This window comes from Bombina bombina, chromosome 6 (genome assembly GCF_027579735.1).
Source record: "Bombina bombina isolate aBomBom1 chromosome 6, aBomBom1.pri, whole genome shotgun sequence".
In the NCBI taxonomy this organism is placed as follows: domain Eukaryota; kingdom Metazoa; phylum Chordata; class Amphibia; order Anura; family Bombinatoridae; genus Bombina; species Bombina bombina.
In genome coordinates, this window is record NC_069504.1 from 856,894,327 (window position 1) to 856,917,323 (window position 22,997).

The 22,997-nt window shown below is 39.7% G+C and overlaps 1 long non-coding RNA gene across 1 annotated transcript in view; it reads right to left on the bottom strand.

The window, feature by feature from the left end:
• The window catches only part of LOC128663787 (uncharacterized), a 174,195-nt gene extending 151,753 nt beyond the window's left edge, over positions 1–22,442 (bottom strand). Inside the window, exon 1 of the long non-coding RNA XR_008402898.1 lies at positions 22,347–22,442. This is a non-coding gene — a long non-coding RNA (uncharacterized LOC128663787). The remainder of the gene's footprint in view (positions 1–22,346) is intronic.
• Positions 22,443–22,997: the final 555 nt, after the last annotated feature.

The window sequence follows — 22,997 nt, forward strand, 5'->3', positions numbered from 1 at the left end:
CCTTTCCTCTCCTGTTGTTACTTTGTAGCTTTTCTCTGTCTACATGATTTAGTTTCATATTGAATATATGTAGAGGAAAGAGTAGTGCTACTGTCTGATTTGTTCTTATTTTTGTGTTATATATGTGATTTAGTTATGGCATGTGCATCAGTGGAACCCAGTACAGAAGCTGTATCTTCTTCTTTAAGAGGCTCCTCGGTCCTCCACTCATTACCTGTATTAATGGCACCTGTTTGAACTTGTTATCAGTATAAAAGACACCTGTCCACAACCTCAAACGGTCACACTCCAAACTCCACTATGGTGAAGACCAAAGAGCTGTCGAAGGACACCAGAAACAAAATTGTAGACCTGCACCAGGCTGGGAAGACTGAATCTGCAATAGGCAAGCAGCTTGGTGTGAAGAAATCAACTGTGGGAGCAATAATTAGAAAATGGAAGACATACAAGACCACTGATAATCTCCTTCGATCTGGGGCTCCACGCAAGAAAATGATCACAAGAACGGTGATCAAACATCCCAGAACCACACGGGGGGACCTGGTGAATAACCTGCAGAGAGCTGGGACCAACGTAACAAAGGCTACCATCAGTAACACACTACGCCGCCAGGGACTCAGATCCTGCAGTGTCAGACGTGTCCCCCTGCTTAAGCCAGTACATGTCCGGGCCCCGTCTGAAGTATGCTAGAGAGCATTTGGATGATCCAGAAGTGGATTGGGAGAATGGCATATGGTCATATGAAACCAAAGTAGAACTGTTTGGTAGAAACACAACTCGTCGTGTTTGGAGGAGAGAGAATGCTGAGTTGCAACCGAAGAACACCATACCTACTGTGAAGCATGGGGGTGGCAACATCATGCTTTGGGGCTGTTTCTCTGCAAAGGGAACAGGACGACTGATCTGTGTACATGAAAGAATAAATGGGGCCATGTATCGAGAGATTTTGAGTGCAAACCTCCTTCCATCAGCAAGGGCATTGAAGATGAAACGTGGCTGGGTCTTTCAGCATGACAATGATCCCAAACACACTGCCCGGGCAATGAAGGAGTGGCTTCGTAAGAAGCATTTCAAGGTCCTGGAGTGGCCTAGCCAGTCTCCAGATCTCAACCCCATAGAAAACCTTTGGAGGGAGTTGAAAGTTCGTGTTGCCCAGCGACAGCCCAAAAACATCACTGCTCTAGAGGAGATCTGCATGCAGGAATGGGCCAACATACCAGCAACAGTGTGTGACAACCTTGTGAAGACTTACAGAAAACGTTTGACCTCTGTCATTGCCAACAAATGATATATAACAAAGTATTGAGATGAACTTTTAATATTGACCAAATACTTATTTTCCACCATAATTTGCAAATAAATTCTTTCCAAATCAGACAATGTGATTGTCTGGATTTGTTTCCACATTTTGTCTCTCATAGTTGAGGTATACCTATGATGAAAATGACAGGCCTCGCTCATCTTCTTAAGTGGGAGAACTTGCACAATTGGTGGCTGACTAAATACTTTTTTTGCCCCACTGTATATACAGATATATATAGGAATATCTATTTATAAATACATAGAACATTTTCCACTATGTGCAGAACAGTAGAATGTGAAATATTTACTGTAAATACATAGTTAAAACCTGTATTAAAAATGAATATTGCATAAATATGCCTTTACATGTTTTCATCTACTTAACGGCAAAGGGCTATATATATATATCCAACAAAAGTGAGTACACCACTCACATTTTTGTAAATATTTTATTATATCTTTTCATGTGAAAACACTGAAGAAATTACACTTTGCTACAATGTAAAGTCTGTATAACACTGTAAATTTGCTGTCCCCTCAAAATAACTCAACACACAGCCTTTAATGTCTAAACCGTTGTCAACAAAAGTGAGTACACCCCTAAGTGGAAATGTCCAAATTGGGCCCAATTAGCCATTTTCCCTCCCCGGTGTCATGTGACTCATTAGTGTTACAAGGTCTCAGGTGTGAATGAGGAGCAGGTGTGTTAAATTTGGTGTTATCGGTCTCACACTCTCTCATATTAGTCACTTGAAGTTCAACATGGCACCTCATGGCAAAGAACTCGCTGAGGGTCTGAAAAAAAAAGAATTGTTGCTCTACATAAAGATGGCCTAGGCTATAAGAAGATTGCCAAGACCCTGAAACTGAGCTACAGCACAGTGGGCAAGACCATACAGCAGTTTCACAGGACAGGTTCCACTCAGAACAAGCCTCACCATGGTCAACCAAAGAAGTTGAGCGCACATGCTCAGCGTCATATCCAGAGGTTGTCTTTGGGAAATAGATGTATGAGTGCTGCCAGCATTGCAGCAGAGGTTGAAGGGATGGGGAGTCAGCCTGTCAGTGCTCAGACCACATGCCACACACTGCATCAATTGGTCTGCATGGCTGTCGTCCCAGAAGGAAGCCTCTTCTAAAGATGATGCACAAGAAAGCCCGCAAACAGTTTGCTGAAGACAAGCAGACTAAGGACATGGATTACTGGAACCATGTCCTGTGGTCCGATGAGACCAAGATAAACCTTTTTGGTTCAGATGGTGTAAATCGTGTGTGGCAGCAACCAGGTGAGGAGTACAAAGACAAGTGTGTCTTGCCTACAGTCAAGCATGGTGGTGGGAGTGTCATGGCACTGCCTTAACTCTCTTGGGCATGGAGTTCACCAGAGCTTCAAATGTTACTACTGGAGTCCTCTTCCACTCCTCCATGATGACATCACAGAGCTGGTGGATGTTAGAGACCTTGCACTCCCCCACCTTCCATTTGAAGATGCCCCACAGATGCTCAATAGGGTTTAGGTCTGGAGAAATGCTTGGCCAGTCCATCACCTTTACCCTCAGCTTCTTTAGCAAGGCAGTGGTCGTCTTGGAGGTTTGTTTGGGGTCGTTATCATGTTGGAATACTGCCCTACGGCCCAGTCTCTAAAGGGAAGGGATCATGCTCTGCTTCAGTATGTCACAGTACATGTTGGCATTCATGGTTCCCTCAATGAACTGTAGCTCCCCAGTGCCGACAACACTCATGCAGGCCCAGACCATGACACTCCCACCACCATGCTTGACTGTAGGCTAGACACACTTGTCTTTGTACTCCTCACCTGGTTGCTGCCACACACGCTTGACACCATCTGAACCAAATAAGTTTATCTTGGTTCCAGTAATCCATGTCCTTAGTCTGCTTGTCTTCAGAAAACTGTTTGCGGGCTTTCTTGTGCATCATCTTTAGAAGAGGCTTCCTTCTGGGACAACAGCCATGCAGACCAATTTGATGCAGTGTGTGGCGTATGGTCTGAGCACTAACAGGCTGACCCCCACCCCTTCAACCTCTGCAGCAATGCTGGCAGCACTCATACGTCTACTTCCCAAAGACAACCTCTGGATATGATGCTGAGCACGTGCACTCGACTCCTTTGGTCGACCATGGCGAGACCTGTTCTGAGTGGAACCTGTCCTGTGAAACTGCTGTATGGTCTTGCCCACCATGCTGCAGCTCAGTTTCAGGGTCTTGGCAATCTTCTTATAGCCTGGGCCATGTAGAGCAACAATTCTTTTTTTCAGCTCCTCAGAGAGTTCTTTGCCATGAGGTGCCATGTTGAACTTCTAATGACTAGTATAAGAGAGTGTGAGAGCGATAACACTACATTTAACACACCTGCTCCCAATTCACATCTGAGACCTTGTAACACTAACGAGTCACATGACACCGAGGAGGGAAAATGTCTAATTGGGCCCAATTTGGACATTTCCACTTTAGGGTGTACTCACTTTTGTTGCCCATGGTTTAGTCATTAATGGCTGTGTGCAGAGGCGTAACTAGAAACCACAGGGCCCAGGTGCAAGAATCTAAGAAGGGGCCCCCCCACCGCCCCTCCCCCCTCCCAAAAAAGGTGAATTTAATACATTTTTTTTTTTTAAATTTAACACAGAAAAAAAATGTGAATCAGATTACATGTCTGCAAAAGGAGGTACCCTGTGCCCACAGTCTGTGAGATGGTCTGACCCCCTATTACTGTATATATATATATATATATATATATATATATATATATATATATATATAGTGACACTATTTAACCCCCCAGAACTGTATATAGTAAGTGACACAGTCTGTAATCTGCCGGTGAGATGGCTGGCCTGACCCTACCCGCCCAGTACTTTATAAAGTGACCACAGTAGTCAGTGACATGGTCCACCCCCCATACTGTATATAGTGGTACTGTATAATGACACTGTTCACCCCCTACCCCACCAATGCTGTAGTAACAAGGTCTGTAATTTGCTGGTTCCACAAACATACACACATACATACATGCATAAATACACACATAGTCACATACATACACACACCATACACACAAACATAAACACCAATGGGTAAAACAGAAACACTAACCCCTGTAGTCATGTCACACTCACATGATATCAGTGCAGGCAGTGGTAGGTTAACGTTTTTTATTTAAAAAAAATTATAAAAAAAAATAAAATAATTTTTTTTTTTTAAAGCTGGGCCCCCACCCTCAGGGGCCCAGTCGCACCTGCGACTTCTGCACCCCCTGTAGTTTTGCCCCTGGCTGTGTGTTATTTTGAGGGGACAGCAAATTTACACTGTTATACAGGTTGTACACTCAATACTTTACATTGTAGCAAAGTGTCATTTCTTCAGTGTTGTCACATGAAAAGATATAATAAAATATTTACAAAAATTTGAGGGGTGTACTCACTTTTGTGGGCTACTGTATATGTCTTAAACTTGTGCACATATGTATTTATTTGTTTATAAGTGTACACTGTACATATTTAGACATGTATATGTATGTATCTCTACATTAAAGCCCTTTGGCTGCATTTTTTTTCTAACACCTGTGACCTCCTATCTTTGAACCCTTATAACTTTTGTGTGCAATATTTTTTGTGAATAATTTTTATTAGATAGTGTTATTATGAGTATAATGTATTTTTTTATGTGTTTTGTGCAACTTTTTAGCTTTGCAAAACAGTTAACCAGTGCTCTAAAGTCACAGTAATCATTGTAGCATAAATCACGATTGTGCTCAATCGATCGCATTTACTTTCAACTCGTAATACGTGTGATAAGCCTGACCAGTGCAAACCCTGGCAATATAGTCCTCATTCCTCGGACGCAAAAGTTTGTTCTCCACTCGTAATCTGGCCAATATGTTTTAAAATATCTTCTTTTCAATGAAATAAAGAAAATTTGACTTTGATTTCACATTAATATTATGTGTATATAGGGAAGCCCAGTGCCACTGCTTTTTGAACAACATATTTGTTGTTTATCTGTTACAGAGTTTCCACTTGTAATTTAAGAGCCCAAGGGGAATCCAAGAACTGCTACTGTCTTACAAGAGGGCTCACAGTACCCTTGAGATCTCTTAGTTAATTTAACACAATGACAAACCAGTTTAGAAGCAATTAGATTGTAATTGAATAATTGGAACCTTTAGGGACAAAAACAAGAAAATTGCCCTCTGAAGTGACAATGGTGACATCACACAAAACTTGCAATGGCTTGGGTCATTAAAACAATGCACATTGATTCTAAAGGCCTTATTTTATCATCCATATCATTTGTCACTTAGCAATCATATAAAACTATATTCTTATGTCTACCAATCAAATGATCACAATATACTATATAGAAATTGTAAATGAAGTTGTTTTTACTAATAATATACAATACTATAATAATAATGACAAAGAGCAAATACTGTACAACTATTTTGCATAATAAAGTATAACATTTCCTTTTAATTGCATATAATACATGATGATGCAGGGTTTATATATATATATAATATTAATATACTTTAGGGCAGTGATTTTCAACCTTTTTTTTGCCATGGCACATTTTTTTACATTAAAAAATCCTGCGGCACACCACCATCCCAAAATTTTACAAAATCAAACATTGTAGCCTAATACAGTGTGATGTCCTGTTTAATGCAGGAACTTATGCAGTGTTCTTAAATTAAGGGTTTGTTGCTCTTTTAATGAATAAAACAGGCAGTATGATTTGAACTACCTGTTAGATCACTGGTGAGACTTTTACTGATAGAAAACTTCGTAGATGCCAAACAGAAGCAAGGAATATTTGAGTAGAAACAATTGTTGCAATGTAAGTAAGGAACATAAAGCAAACAGTTCAGAATAATGGTAGAGGTAATATGTATTTTGATACACTTTGTGAAAGCATCAGTAGTTGATTCTTGTTGTAGCAATTCTCAGAAATGACTTCACGCACTCACACACTCATACATAAAATATATACAGCACAGACAGACTATTGTAGTAACCGGTAGATTCAGCAAGGTAATGCGGATGTTTTCCAGAGAGTGACAAGGTAAGAACAGATCCTTTGTAAATGGATTAAATATTACCTTAAGTTTGAAGGGAGCGGTTTTACCTCTGTGACCGGTATACAGCGTTAGTGTGAGTGCGGCTTCCGGAACGCTGCAAGTAGATCCGGTGCTCCTTGATTCAGTTTGAAGAAAAATTAGAATTCCGGTAGAATGAGAAAATAACTTTGAAAGTAAAGTGTACAACAAAAGATCCTAGCTTACTACTCCTGTTCAGAGAGAAAGAAATTGAAGCAAGTTAGGTATTATCAAAAGTAGAATCACAGCAGTAGGGATGCGATCAGATAAGCTGCAAAGAGAAAACAATTTTCAGGCAAGGAATGATGGTTCAGGTGTGCCTGATATAGGGTGGAGGAAAGGTAGGCGGGATATACCTTAAAGGTATATCACACACTCCCCCCGCTAAGGGGTCCCCCAATTGACGAGAGGGATGGCTTCAAAGGATACCTGCGATGAAAAGATCTAATTAAACGGGGAGCAGAAATGTCAGTGCTACGATGCCAAGAATTGTCCTCAGGACCAAAACCTTTCCATTTTAACAAGTACTCTAAGTGATGATTCTTGATCCTAGAATCTAGAATATGTTCCACCTCAAATTCATCGTGGTCATCTATTTGTAACGCAGTTGGAGTCTGAAGACTGGATTGTGCAGTAGAAGTATAAGGTTTAATCAGAGATACATGTATAGTGGGATGAATCCTATAAGCTGCAGGAAGAGTTAAACATACTGTCATAGGGTTCAAAATTTTATTGATTACAAAAGGTCCAATGTATTGGTTCGCCAATTTCTTAGAGGGTACATGTAGTTTTAGATTCTTTACAGATAGTAACACTTTGTCACCCATTTTATAGACTGGACTGGGTCTGTGACGTTTATCATAATAAGCTTTCTGGTAATTCTTTGCGTCAGATAAATGTTTTTTGACTAGGGCTAGTCTTGCTTCTAGTTGTAAAGAATAGTCTTTAGCAGCTGGTGAGTTTACGTCAGTTTTAGATAGTGTCAAAGTTGTTGGATGATAGCCATAGGTTACATAGAACGGTGTCATTTTTGTTGAGGATGATACTGAATTGTTGTAAGAGAATTCCGCCATTGATAAATAATCTATCCAATCATCTTGCAAATGGGAAATGTAACAACGAAGATATTGTTCTAATGTTTGGTTTAGTTTCTCAGTCATCCCATTGGTTTGGGGATGGAAAGCTGTTGAGTATCTTGGTGTAATTTTTAATAATTTGCATAATGATCTCCAGAAAGATGAGGTAAATTGTGTACCTCTATCTGTTATAATATCAGTGGGTAGTCCATGAAGTTTCACTATGTGGTTAAGAAAAACATTAGCTGTAGTAAAAGCTGAAGGTAACCTTTTTAGGGGTATAAAATGTCCCAACTTTGTTAGATGATCTATGACAACTAATATAGTGTTAAAGTTCCTTGATTTTGGTAGCTCTACAATAAAGTCCATCGAGATCATGGGCCAGGGTTTATCCGGAACTGGCAATGGGGTCAACAATCCGATGGGCCCTTTATGATCTATTTTATTTCTAGCACAAATGTCACAGGAATTGACATAATCTTGAATGGTTTGATTCATTTGGGGCCACCAAAAGTTTCTTCTTGTTTTTTCAATGTTTTTTTGTATTCCGGTATGACCGGATAAAGGTTCGTCATGAGTGTGTTTCAATATTTGTTTTCTTAATGAATAGGGTATATACAATTGATTTTTATGGTTTATTAAACCAGTATTTAAGTTTTTGTGACAGGATTTAGGTGTATTGGTTTCTTTTACTTGTGCCCTTTTAATCTCTTCCTCTAGAGGTGTTAGGGCTCCAATAAATTTTTCGATTGGTACTATTGGAGTCAGGGTCTCTTGAGGTGTCATTTCCTGTACTCTGGATAATGCATCAGCCTTGGTATTCAGACTTCCTGGTCGGTAAGTGATCAAGAAATTGAACCTATCTAAGAATAAAGACCATCTTACTTGTCTGGAAGTTAGAGTTTTACTTTTCTTCAAATATTCCAGATTCTTATGATCTGTGAAGATTTTAAATGGTTTTTGTGTACCTTCCAGTAAATGCCTCCATTGTTCGAGGGATACTTTGATAGCAAGGAGTTCTTTATCTCCTATACTATAATTATTTTCTGCAGGTGTGAATCTTCTTGAATAATAAGCTACAGGAAATAATTCTGATTTGTTGTCTATTTGTTGAGATAGAACTGCTCCTATACCTGAACTTGAGGCATCTACCTCTAACACATATTGCAGCTCAGGATCTGGCATGTGTAAAATGGGGGCTTTGGAAAATTGCCCCTTTAAGTAGTCAAAAGCTAATTGGGCCTGTTCGGTCCATTTATATCTTTGTTTCTTACTAGTCAACTGAGTTAAGGGCTTTACTATATCAGAATTTTTTTTTATAAACTTTCGATAGTAATTGGCAAAGCCAATAAAACGTTGTAGTGCACGAACCGATTTTGGTGTAGGCCATTCTAGTACAGATGAAACTTTATCTGGATCCATTTGGATCCTGTTAGGAGTTATTATGTATCCCAGGAATTTGATTTTGTTCACATGAAATAAACACTTTTCATGTTTGGCATATAACTTGTGTTCCTTCAATCGCATTAAGACCCAACGTACATGTCTTTCGTGTTCCCAGATGCACCTGAGTCAATCAATGCCTTGGAGTGTATATTTTCCTGATCCCACTGCAAAGATAGAGGTAAAGTCAATTGCATTGTATCTGAGATATGATATATGTTTTGATAACCTGTTTTCTTACCCTTCTTTTGTCTTTGTAATGAAGGACAGCTTGAGACGTTATGTTCCTTTTGTCCACAGTATAAACATGTTTTCTAATCTTCTTCTCATTTTTTCCTCATTACTTAGTGGCCCCTTGATAGTGCCTATCTCCATAGGGGTTGCACTACCTTGATGTTTCTCAGATGTTGTAGGATAGGTAACCTGGCGTCTGGGTATTGTGTCTGAAGTGAATCTCTCTGCTCGCCGTTCCCTGAGTCTTCTATCTATGGATGTGCTTAATTTTATAAGTGCTGGAAGAGTATCAGGCATTTCCTGGCGAGACAGTTCATCCTTAAGGTTTTCAGATAGGCCCAGCCTAAACTGATTCTTAAGGCTAACTTGGTTCCATAGTGAGTCTGTTGCCCACATTTGAAATTCAGTTGTGTACTCCTCCACCGTGCGCTTACCCTGTTTGAGTGCGCGTAGTTTAGATTCTGCAGTGATTTGTGTATCTGTGTCTTCATATAAATTAGACATAGCTTGGAAGAAATCCTGTAGTGAATCCAAAATTGGGTCATTAGTTTCATAAAACCTGTTAGCCCAGGTTCTAGGCTCTCCCTGTAGAAATGAAATAGTGGTGCAAACCCTGATGCGGTCTGAATAATATGTGCGGGGTCTCATGGTAAAAAGAAGTTTACAAGCAGTCTTGAAATCTCTGAATTCATGTCTTTTACCAGTGAAAGGTTGAGGGTATTGAATATGGGGTTCAGGTACATCAGTACTTTTATGAGTCATATATTCTTTAACAATAGCTTTTAATGCGGTATTATCTGCTTGTACTTCTGTTAAACCTTGTGCAAGATAATCTAATTTTCTTTGTATGTTAGAGAACTCAGTTTTAATTTCATTTGCATCCATGATAACAAAGTTTTGTTTACCAGTAACAAACCCTTAGAACACTGTGGCCTGAAAATTATGTGATGTCCTGTTTTATGCAGGAACTTATGCAGTGTTCTTAAATTAAGGGTTTGTTGCTCTTTTAATGAATAAAACAGGCAGTATGATTTGAACTACCTGTTAGATCACTGGTGAGACTTTTACTGATAGAAAACTTCGTAGATGCCAAACAGAAGCAAGGAATATTTGAGTAGAAACAATTGTTGCAATGTAAGTAAGGAACATAAAGCAAACAGTTCAGAATAATGGTAGAGGTAATATGTATTTTGATACACTTTGTGAAAGCATCAGTAGTTGATTCTTGTTGTAGCAATTCTCAGAAATGACTTCACGCACTCACACACTCATACATAAAATATATACAGCACAGACAGACTATGGTAGTAACCGGTAGATTCAGCAAGGTAATGCGGATGTTTTCCAGAGAGTGACAAGGTAAGAACAGATCCTTTGTAAATGGATTAAATATTACCTTAAGTTTGAAGGGAGCGGTTTTACCTCTGTGACCGTTATACAGCGTTAGTGTGAGTGCGGCTTCCGGAACGCTGCAAGTAGATCCGGTGCTCCTTGATTCAGTTTGAAGAAAAATTAGAATTCCGGTAGAATGAGAAAATAACTTTGAAAGTAAAGTGTACAACAAAAGATCCTAGCTTACTACTCCTGTTCAGAGAGAAAGAAATTGAAGCAAGTTAGGTATTATCAAAAGTAGAATCACAGCAGTAGGGATGCGATCAGATAAGCTGCAAAGAGAAAACAATTTTCAGGCAAGGAATGATGGTTCAGGTGTGCCTGATATAGGGTGGAGGAAAGGTAGGCGGGATATACCTTAAAGGTATATCACATACAGCATATATATATATATATATATATGAACAATTTATTCAATTAAATTAAGCTTTATTAGCATGACAGTCACTACAACTGCCAAAGCTAGAGGCACAATAATAACAATCAAAAGTTCCACGTATTGAGGCTGTTAGGGGGTACCAGTGATGAAAATAAATTTGTAGGTGATATGCAGTAGTTCCATGCAAGTAAAAGTTCCCCTTGTTATGGCAGTAAGCAGTGCACAAGTATTGAGCCCAAAAGCAGAAACTACTAGGTCCAACTGATCCTACTGTTAAAGTCCCTAAGCCTTGGGGGCACCAGTATAAGAGTTTCACAATCAGTGTAGGTTAAGCATAAATATGGGGCCCACAAAAGAGCATCAGGGCTTGGCAATCAGGCAATGATGAGAGTAAACTGAAAAATTACAAAAGTTAAGCCAGGAGGGCAAATAGCATAAAATGCATAAGATGGTATACAGAATGGTCTTACCCAGTTAAAGCAGAAGTCTTCTCTATGCTGGAACAATATAATTAATATCCAGGGCAATTCTCCATGAGCTTGAGAATCTAGGAAGGGGAGGTAAATGGATCTGTAAAACTGCGACTGTTGGATTGTGTAGGCCGCAATTGATCAAAAGACCTCCGCAGACACAGAAAAAAAATGGCGACCGTTCCCGCCACTTCGGCCCACTCTCCTCTATTCTTCAAGGCGACTATCAATCTGGACTCCGGTAAGTAACATGTACCTCCTGGCCAGTTACCCCATTCGGAAGCTTGGGGACAAGTGAATGTAGGCTCCTAGGCCTCAGAGTAGGCCGCAGTGATATGTGAGCTGTCGACCCCCCCGGCACTAACAGGCCTCCGCAACAGTGGGGGGGGGAGAAGAACAAAGGATTGCAGCTGTTTGCTTGACCACTGGAGGGGAGCCCCGACCCTCCAGAGTGTCGTATATCTTTTTATTAGATCTCTCAGTAGTCCTCATGTCTATCGTAGCAGATAGCAGATGCCTTCAAATACATGCGCCGTCACCCAAACACGCACTGGCTTGATGGGTCTTCTCTTGCTCAGATCTCCTTGATAGGAACATTTGTAGTGCAGTTGAGGCGAGTGAAATCTCTGGAGTGGAGCCCAGACCCTCCGGAGAACTGTGTGGGAGTTGAGAGAGTCCCTGCGTGTCTGGATGAGTGCGTAGGGTAGCAGCAGCTACCGGCTTCTGTTCTGCTTCAGGAGTGCACTTAAGCAAGAAGGGATCAATTCACAGCGGCACACCAGACGATCTCTCACTAGTGTGCCGCGCCACAGTGGTTGAAAATCACTGCTTTAAGGGACAGTCTAGTCAAAATTAAACTTTCATGATTTAGATAGGGCATGCAATTTTAAACAACTTTCCAATTTACTTTTATCATCAAATTTGCTTTGTTATCTTAGTATTCTTTGTTGAAAACTAAACCGAGGTAGGCTCATGTTCTTATTTTCTAAGCCCTTGAAGGCCACCTCTTATCTCAGTGCAATTTGACATTTTTTACAGCTAGATAGCGCTAGTTCATGTGTGCCATATAGAAAACTGTGCTCACATGGAGTTACATAGGAGTCAGCACTGATTGGCTAAAAAGCAAGTCTGTCAAAAGAACTGAAATAAGGGAGCAATCTGCAGAGGCTTAGATACAAGGTAATCACAGAGGTTAAAGTTATATTAATATAACCATGGTGGTTATGCAAAACTGGGGAATGGGTAATAAATGGATTATCTATATTTTTAAATAATTCAAATTCTAGACTATCCCTTTAATTCACTGTATAATGATTAAGGGCTTCTTCACATTGAAGAAAAACATTATAATGTGTTAATTGCACACATACTAATAATTCTTAAATTTAATTTAATAATGAAACTGTTCTATACACATATGAATAGCATACTGACACTATAAGGAACCTGTATACTTATGGACAACACTGACCACAGAATCATAGCTTAATGAATTGTTACAATATATTTATGCATATATTACGGAATTCTTAGCGCCTTCAACATATTTATCCAATTGCTTCTGTTTGAAGGCTATTCCATATATTAACTACCCTTTTTAGAAAGATGTTTCTTGTTTATGAATGTCTGTAAGCACATACGTTTTTTGGTATATGACAAAATAATAAAAGTGCACTATCTATCTGGTTATCTATCTATCTATCTATCTATCTATCTATCTATCTATCTATCTATCTATCTATCTGTCTGTCTGTCTGTCTGTCTGTCTGTCTGTCTGCCTGTCTGTCTGTCTATCTATCTATCTATCATCTATCTATCTATCTATCTATCTATCTATCTATATCTATCTATCTTTCTGTCTGTCTGCCGGCCTGTCTGTCTATCTATCTATCTATCTATCTATCTATCTATCTATCTATCTATCTATCTATCATCTATCTATCTATCTATCTATCTATCTATCTATATGTCTGTCTGTCTGTCTGTCTGTCTATCTGTCTGTCTATCTATCTACAGTATCTATCTAAAGTATCTATCTATCTATCTATCTATCTATCTATCTATCTATCTATCTATCTATCACCTATCAATCTATCTATCTATCAACAGTATCTACCTACAGTATTGTTCTATCTTTTGATCTATTTATCTGTCTGTCTGTCTGTCTCTTTTATCTCTTGCAATGCTTATCCAGACAACTACTACTATATTATTATACATAGACTGAATATATACAGTTAAAATGAACACTGCACCTTCTGATGGTCTTACTGATAATCTATACACTGATAATAATCATTTCTGTGATGTATGGTAATACAGAATACAATTTGCAGGTCACAGATCCCTTATCATATGCACTGTTGGAAATCTTGACATTTGTGTGACATACTCATGCTATATAATATACATATACATGCTATACAATTAATGACATAGGTCAGTAATACCCAATTAGTGGCCCTGGAGCACATGTGGCCATCTGCCATAGTTTCTGCAGAAATAAGAATGTGTCAATTTTTGGGGTGCCAGGAAAAAGACGAAGTAAAAATTTGGATGAGTATATTCAATGAACCCAAATTTTTTCGTGATTCAGATAGAGCATGAAATTTTAAGTAACTTTCTAATTTACTCCTGTTATCAAATTTTCTTTATTCTCTTGGTATCTTTATTTGAAATGCAAGAATGTAAGTTTAGATGCCGGCCCATTTTTGGTGAACAACCTGGGTTGTCCTTGCTGATTGGTGGATAAATTCATCCACCAATAAAAAAGTGCTGTCCAGAGTTCTGAATCAAAAAAGCTTAGATTCCTTCTTTTTAAATTAACGATAGCAAGAGAACGAAGAAAAATTGATAATAGGAGTAAATTAGAAAGTTGCTTAAAATTGCATGCTCTATCAGTGTCCCTTTAAGTATTTAAATTTACTTGGGTAGCTTTTATTACAAAATGCAAAACATCCGTGTGCAAAATATATTTTTGAAAGCAGTTAAGACTGTCATTTTGTAAGCAGTTTGCATTTCTTTGCACTCCAGAAGCACACACCTATGGCCACATATTTGGACTCCAGAATTTCTCAAGTAATCACTGTGTAGAATGTAGGCCAGTCAGGGTTCTGAATTCCATTGAATGCACTCCTGATAGCAGTGGGGTACAAACCAGGAAACCAACTAATTTCAAATTTAAATTACAGGAAAATGGGGAGGCGTGACCAAGCCGCAGACAGGATCAGACGCATAACTACTTAGCTCTGCTTTCTATTTGCAAAAGTAGAGTTTTTCACTAACTATATTTTCAGCTTTTGGCATTATAACTTTGCCTGCCTTACAAGGAGTCAATCCTGATTCTGGTGATACCACTTACATAGTGACTTTATCAAGCAGAAGACATAATTCAGCTCGTCTAAGAAGGACTGCTGCGGCCCATCTAACAGTACCATCTACCCTCCCCCCCACCCGGTTTGAGGGCTAACTGGGCAGAGCAGTGTCTATTACTTGAATCTACTAGGGGGTGAAACAATTCTCAGGCAGATCTTAATCTTATTACCTACACATGGAAGAGGACTTTGCTGTACAGGTACGGGCACTGCTTGAGGACTTAGAGTGTCCGATGTCCTGTGATTATGAAGATCTTTCTAACCTATTGAGGGCCGTGAGTGCACAGGGAGCTAATGGCGAGTTCAAGATGGCGGATAGCAAGAGAGATGTTCTGCCACATGAAACCGCAACAGCCAGTGATTACTGTGCCCCTTTCAAGACAGATCCCATGCTAGTGATAAGGGAGCCATCGATGAAGCAGGGAATCATCTTCCACATTGGAGATCCAATACTCCCCTTTACCCAGCTCAGACCCTGCACCTCCGCTATACCAACAGACTTCCATATGGAGTTTTTCTCAACCATGACCTGTGTTGGAGTGGCCAGTCACTGGGTACGGGATGAGACCCTGCTTGGAGAATGGAGGTTCCTAATGCTCGAGAGGAGCGAAGAAAGGCTCAGTGTCACATGGTGGGAGCGGAAGCTCCGGCATCCACAAAATATCAGCTCAATACTTCCTTAAAACTCTCCTTGTCTTATGCCCAAGAAACCTGCCTGTCATAGGGCTTCACTACAATCTGTCTGGCTCCCTCTCCTATCGTATTTCCAACTATGCTCTGTTACGAAAAAGAGGGGTCGGTTGACTGTTTTCCCGCTATTAACTGGCTATTATGAGGTACTTGGTTACCCTCCAGTTTAGGATATCCTATGTTAGCATAACCTGTTTTAACCTCATATGGTAATGGAACCGTGGACTCTTCATCCGTTTCTTCATAATAATGTTTTATTGGTTATAAATATGCTTTCTTATGTTTTTCCCTATCCTCTTATGCATACTCCAAAGCTCCTATGACTGCCCAAATAATCATTTATAGTTACCAAACAAGGAATACACCTAGGTTTAAGTATTTTAGACTTATCCAATATATGTATTGTTTCTGCCAATAGAGTTTACCTTCTATAATTTGATCCATATTAAGAAGGTTCTATGTCCTACACTGCAATTCTTATGCACTTCTATATGCTTGCTTTTGCATGCACCCATGTACGCTAACATCACTAGCAATTTTATCAGCACAAGGTGTACTTTTCACTTTAGGCAGATTATATATGTCAACCTTTCATTTCCTAACTCATGATATCGTGTGTTAAACAGTCACTTGATGCTCACTATATTGTGACATTCTAGCTAACAGTTTATTTAGGGGAACCTAGCTACACACTGGGTGAGGATTTGTTATGCTCAGAGGATTTACCCTGGCTCACATATATAAGACATGCGCACATTTAATAATATTTTCTGCTGACAGAATTCTTCCTATCTCAGGGGAACCTAACTACACACCTGTTGAGGATTTGCTATGCTAAGAGGGTCTACCCAGGTTCACATATATTAGACATGAGCAATTCAATAATATTTCCCGCTGACGGAATGCTCCCTATGTCAGGGGTACCTAGCTACCTGCCTGTTGAGGATTTGCTATGCTAAGATGATTTACCCAGGTCCACATATATTAGTCATGCGCAATTTAATAATATTTTCTACTAACAGAATTCTTCCTATTTCTAGGGAACCTAGCTACACACCTATAGATGATTTGTTATGCCAAGAGGATCTACCCAGGTTCACATATATTAGACACGCACAATTAACATTATTCCCTGCCAACAGAATTCTTCCTATTTTGTTTGACCTGCTAAGAGACATTAGTTCAATATTTTGATAAGGAGTCACGTAGGTCAAGTGTGCTGACTGAAAGTAGAACTACATGTAGGGTGACAATCTGACTTCCCTCAGGAAAGCTCTGTATCCTGTACCGCAGATTCTGCACAATGCTTAATTTGAGATAATTAAACGCACCAACATTCACACTAGGCAAAACAATAGAAGGATCATTACTAATCCCTTTTCACCGGTACACCAAACTTATATTGAATAATTACTAATATAACAGATCTTCTGGAATTCCCACTTAAATCCCAGACTATGCTGGCTTCCATACTAATTTGTGTATAAAATAACTGTCACATCATGGGATTGTTTCTTTACCATGTCTGTATTTGTGAGGTCTAGTCAACTATTGTCTTTTATGGTACTGGTAGGCTTCAGATTGGTACATGATGACATTATTGTAATGCCTGATCACTGCACTTGGGGAGAGTATTAGCTAGCGGTGTACTCTCAGTACTATATGTTTTATTCCTAGCCGTCTATAGACACACTCTTACAAGATCATATCCCATACATGTGACATGTGACATGTGACCAAAGATTATTGGCACTTATTAGAAGGGTTCTGTTTGTTAGACGGGTCTCTTCAGATGTGACGTTTGCTCTGAATGTTATTATGTTGCCTTTATCTCCTCCTGTAACTTACTATGTCTGATATTTAAAGCTGGAATGCTTCATTCAAAGTTTATTTAGGAATGGTGGTTGGATTCCTCCTTAAAGATAGAATATCTGCTTTAATTTTAATCTTACCCACTTCTATGAACTCCTCACCCTAACGGCAAGACTCTACAACTTATTCACCCCACAAGCTCAATAAATCACTCAAATACCACTTAACTAATTTCTTAAAACAATTTAGGACACAAATTTAAACCCTTAAAATCTCCTGACACTTCTGTATTCCTTACAGCTCCCTTAATAGGGCTCACCCCCCCATCTCTCCCCTCTTTACTGAGCGGCTCTTGCCCACTGATTTACCCCCCTACACACCTCGGTCCAAGAGTGGCCGACACAAAAGCCAACTCCCCACATCTTACCATCACTAGACTAAAGTGCACCTTTTATATCAATGTGGGGACATTAGTCACAGGAGATAACAAAAAAGTTCCATTCTAGTTAGTCCGAACCTTATTTCACACCATATTAGGACATAAAATGTGTCTTAGTCAATGCCTGTTAATTTCATTGTTGTACTTGATATGATTCAATTGTTATTTACGGACGAAATCTGTATGTTTCATCTACTCACAACTTCAATAAAAAATTGTTTCTCAAAAAAATTACAGGAAAATCAGGCAAAATAAATAATTGCAGTACATATTTCTATGTTATGCATCATTACATTTTGAATGTAGTGCCCCTTTATTGGATACTTTTGTTGTTAACTGTTAAGTTTATAACTGAAATGTGATCTAGTTTACAGTGTATGTGAGAAACAGGAATATACATACTTTTTTTTGGGGGGGTGCCAACCATGTTTTAGAGTTTACAGAGCACTTATATATAACTAGTCCTAAAGCCCGTTCACATGGGCCATTTTTTGCAGTACAGCGGTCCCACCCGTTGCTCTCTCTCCCTCCCCCTCTCTTTTGCTCTCCCCCATCTCTTTTGTGCTCTCTCCCCTCTCATTTTCGCTCTCTCTCCCCTCTCTCTTTTGCGCTCTCTCTCTCTCCCCTCTCTTTTGTGCTCTCTCTCTCCCCCCCTCTCTTTTGTGCTCTCTCTCTCCCCCCTCTTTTTTGTGCTCTCTCTCCCCCCTCTCTTTTGTGCTCTCTCTCTCCCCCCTCTCTTTTGTGCTCTCTCTCTCCCCCCCTCTCTTTTGTGCTCTCTCTCTCCCCCCCTCTTTTGTGCTCTCTCTCTCCCCTCTTTTGTGCTCTCTCTCTCTCCCCCCTCTCTTTTGTGCTCTCTCTCTCCCCCCCTCTTTTTTGTGCTCTCTCTCCCCCCCTCTCTTTTGTGCTCTCTCTCCCCCCTCTTTTTCGCTCTCTCTCCCCCCTCTCTTTTGTGCTCTCTCTCTCCCCTCTTTTGCTCTCTCTCTCTCCCCCTCTCTTTTGCTCTCTCTTACCCTCTCTTTAGCTCTTTCCCATCTCTTTTGCTCTCTCCCCCTCTCTTTCTATCTCTCTCCCCTGTCTCTCTCTCGCGCACGACCGGCCACGCCCTCTTCCGCCCTCCTCCGCCCGCACCGTGCCGCAAACAGGAGCAGATCAGATAGACAGACTCTAAGGCCAGGTGTGTTTGTCCTTGTGCTGTCTCTACTGCGCATGACAGCTTCGGACAAACACACTTTCGGCTAGATTTAGAGTTTTGCGTTAGCAGTCAAAAGCAGCGTTAAGGGGTCCTAACGCTGCTTTTGGCCGCCCGCTGGTATTTAGAGTCAGCCAGGAAATGGTCTAACGCTCACTTCCCTACCTCAATTCCAGGCTACCGCAGATCCCCTTACGCCAATTGCGTATCCTATCTTTTCAATGGGATCTGCCTAACGCCGGTATTTGGAGTCTTGGGAGAAGTGAGCGGTAGACCCTTTACCGACAAGACTCCTACCGCTAAAAAAAAGTCAGTAGTTAAGAGCTTTATGGGCTAAGGCCGGAATATAAAGTTCTTAACTACTGTGCTCTAAAGTACACTAACACCCATAAACTACCTATGTACCCCTAAACCGAGGCCCCCCCACATCGTCGCCACTATAATAAAATTTTTTAACCCCTAATCTACCGACCGGACACACCGCCGCCACCTACATTATACCTATAAACCCCTAATCTGCTGCCCCTAACATCGCCGGCCCCTATATTATAATTATTAACCCCTAATATGCCCCCCCCCAACGTCGCCGCCAGCTTACCTACACTTATTAACCCCTAATCTGCCGACCGGACATCGCCGCCACTATAATAAATGTATTAACCCCTAAACCACCGCACTGCCGCCTCGCAAACACTATAATAAATAGTATTAACCCCTAATCTGCCCTCCCTAACATCGCCGCCACCTACCTACAATTATTAACCCCTAATCTCCCGCCCGCACCGTCGCCACTACTATAATAAAATTATTAACCCCTAAACCTAACTCTAACCCTAACCCTAACACCCCCCTAACATAAATATAATTTAAATTAAACAAAATAATATTCCTAACATTAAATAAAATAATCCTATTTAAAACTAAATACTTACCTAGAAAATAAACCCTAATATAGCTACACAATAACTAATAATTACATTGTAGCTATTTTAGGATTTATATTTATTTTACAGGCAACTTTGTATTTATTTTAACTAGGTACAATAGCTATTAAATAGTTAATAACTATTTAATAGCTACCTAGTTAAAATAAATACAAAATTACCTGTAAAATAAATACAATAAAATAAAATACAATAAAATAAACTATACTATAATACAAAAACAAACACTAAATTACAAAAAATTACAAGCAGTTTAAACTAATTACACCTAATCTAAGCCCCCTAATAAAATAAAAAAGCCCCCCAAAATAAAAAATTCCCTACCCTATTCTAAAATACAAAAGTAATCAGCACTTTTACCAGCCCTTAAAAGGGCTTTTTGCGGGGCATTGCCCCAAAGTAATCAGCTCTTTTCCCTGAAAAGAAAAATACAATACCCCCCCCAACATTACAACCCACCACCCACACACCCCTACTCTAACCCACCCAAACTCCCCTTAAATAAACCTATCGCTAACCCCCTGAAGATCATCCTACCTTGAGTCGTCTTCACCCAGCCGAGCCGAATTCTTCATCCAAGGTGCGCAGAGGAGGTCCTTCATCCGGTAGAAGTCTTCATCCAAGTGGCAAAGAAGAGGTCCTCCATCCGGTAGAAGTGTTCATTCAGGCAGCATCTTCAATCTTCATCCATCCGGAGCGGAGCCATCTTCAACGGAGCCGACGCGGAGCCATCCTCTTGAAGTTCAATCCGATTGGCTGATCCAATCAGCCAATCGTATTGAACTCACATTCTATTGGCTGTTCCGATCAGGGCTGCTAAAAGAGCTGATTACTTTTGTATTTTAGAATAGGGTAGGGAATTTTTTATTTTGGGGGGCTTTTTTATTTTATTAGGGGGCTTAGATGAGGTGTAATTAGTTTAAACTGCTTGGAATTCTTTTTTATTTTTTGTAATTTAGTGTTTGCTTTTTTTGTATTATAGTATAGTTTATTTTATTGTATTTTATTTTAGCTAATTGTATGTAATTTATTTAATTCATTTAATGATAGTGTAGTGTTAGGTGTATTTGTAATTTAGGTTAGGATTTATTTTACAGGTAATTTTGTATTTATTTTAACTAGGTATCTATTAAATAGTTATTAACTATTTAATAGCTATTGTACCTAGTTAAAATAAATACAAAGTTGCCTGTAAAATCAATATAAATCCTAAAATAGCTACAATGTAATTATTAGTTATATTGTAGCTATATTAGGGTTTATTTTCTAGGTAAGTATTTAGTTTTAAATAGGATTATTTTATTTAATTTTAGGAATATTATTTCGTTTAATTTAAATTATATTTATGTTAGGGGGGTGTTAGGGTTAGGGTTAGGTTTAGGGGTTAATAATTTTATTATAGTAGCGGCGACGGTGCGGACGGGAGATTAGGGGTTAATAATTGTAGGTAGGTGGCGGTGATGTTAGGGAGAGCAGATTAGGGGTTAATACTATTTATTATAGTGTTTGCGAGGCGGGAGTGCGGCGGTTTAGGGGTTAATACATTTATTATAGTGGCGGCGATGTCCGGTCGGCAGATTAGGGGTTAATAAGTGTAGGTAAGGTGGCGGCGATGTTGGGGGGGGGGCAGATTAGGGGTTAATAATTATAATATAGGGGTCGGCGGTGTTAGGGGCAACAGATTAGGGGTTCATAGGGATAATGTAGGTTGCGGCGGTGTCCAGAGCGGCAGATTAGGGGTTAATGGTATAATGCAGGTGTCAGCGATAGCGGGGGGCGGCAGATTAGGGGTTAATAAGTGTAAGGTTAGGGGTGTTTAGACTCGGGGTTCATGTTAGGGTGTTAGGTGTAGACTTAGAGAGTGTTTCCCCATAGGAAACAATGGGGCTGCGTTAGGAGCTGAACGCTGCTTTTTTGCAGGTGTTAGGTTTTTTTTCAGCCCAAACTGCCCCATTGTTTCCTATGGGGATATCGTGCACGAGCACGTTTTAGCTGCTTACCGCTACCGTAAGCAACGCTGGTATTGAGGGTTGAAGTCGAGCTAATTTAGGCTCAACGAACCCTTTTTTGAGCCTAACGCAGCCCCTCAGACAACTCTAAATACCAGCGTTGTCTTAAGGGTGCGTTGGGAAAAAAAGCAGCGTTAGCTACGCGGGTCTTTACCGACAAAACTCTAAATCTAGCCGTTTGCCTTTTATATTATAGGATTACTTACATATTATTTTCACTGGCACAGGGTTGATGTATATTACTTATATTATAGTATATAATAGGGATGTCAAAATTATGAAATGCAACTTGTATCACTATTATAGTATACTGAATATTTTCATTATATGAACAGCTGTAAATTATAGTTGCGTTTTACATTTTACTTAGCATTATATATTAATAATGTTCTGCCTCCTTATAATACATACATTGATAACATACACTGGTGATGAATATCCTGCTCTGTATAAGTAAATACAAAGGGGTTAAGATTCTACCTGAAGGAGAATTGACTCTGGAGAATTGCTAGAGAAGACAGGTTGCTTTCACTGTGTTTTGTCGCTGCTAAAATAGCTTATCCTGTGGGGCTTGTAATGCGCGTGTGAAGGGATGAGAGAGCGAAAGAGGGGCATGGTAATCATTTAAATTATTCCATCTGGCGCAACATGTTGAGGCCTGATGTTTGTGATCCCTGAGGCTCATGAATAATGAATGTTTAGGGAGAGGACGCCAGTGTTGTAGTCTTTGCTGTATTTGCTCTCTGTATACCTTTTACATGAGGGGGCGGCTGGCACGGCAAATGCTTGTGGTTTACCTGTATTGTCTATACAAAGTGAAGGAGTGTTTGGGCCAGGCATAAGTGAAAGGGTGGCATTACCTCTAACTCTATCTGTGCTGTATATTACACACCCCTGCAAAAATATTTATATATGAAGTAGTCGATGCTAGATTATGTTGTACATATATGTGTCTGTTTCAGTGTTTGAATATGTGTGACTGCATGTGAGTGTGTGTGTGAGTGTGTGTGTGTAAGTGTATATGTGTGTTTATGAGTGTGTTAGTGTTTCATTGTGTGTATTGGTGTGTTTGTTTATGAGTGTGTGAACATGTGAGTGTTTTTTTGTGTAGGTGCTTAAATATATATAAAT